The sequence below is a fragment of the Arachis duranensis genome, chromosome 1 (assembly GCF_000817695.3).
Source record: "Arachis duranensis cultivar V14167 chromosome 1, aradu.V14167.gnm2.J7QH, whole genome shotgun sequence".
Classification (NCBI taxonomy): domain Eukaryota; kingdom Viridiplantae; phylum Streptophyta; class Magnoliopsida; order Fabales; family Fabaceae; genus Arachis; species Arachis duranensis.
The window spans coordinates 100082177-100082730 of record NC_029772.3 but is presented as its reverse complement, the minus strand read 5'-3'; positions in this window follow the sequence as shown (position 1 = coordinate 100082730).

Sequence of the window (554 nt, the reverse complement as noted above, 5' to 3'; positions counted from 1 at the left end):
TCCCATCGCAGCCCCCTTCCCTCTCAATTCTAAAGAGATCACCGAAGACGTTCTACCTTATAACCCTAACCCTAATTTTTCCTCTCTCATTCACAATCCTCGCACACTCACTCTTCACACACCCATTTCTTACTCAGTTTCAGAACCCTTATCAGGACTCTTCCCAAACTAACCATGAATGGACTCTTCTCCTCACAATCCAGTTCTGCTACCTTCTCTTCCTCTTCGCCTTCTCTCTCCTCTCCACCACCGCCGTCGTCTTCACCGTCGCTTCTCTCTACACCAACAAAGCTGTCTCCTTTCCCTCTACTATCTTCGCAATCCCCAATGCAAAGTCTTCAAGCGTTTGTTCATCACTTACCTCTGAGTCACGTTTTTTATGTTCATCTATAAATTTGTCTTTGTGATTTTCTTGGTTTTACTTATTATAGAAATTGATATCCTTCTCTTCTTCTACTATTTTTTGCGGTTATTGTGGGTGTGTTGGTCATTATGAATTTATTCATCTACTATGTTGGCATAGAGTGTATGTGCCTCTCAAGAGCAGCATTCAA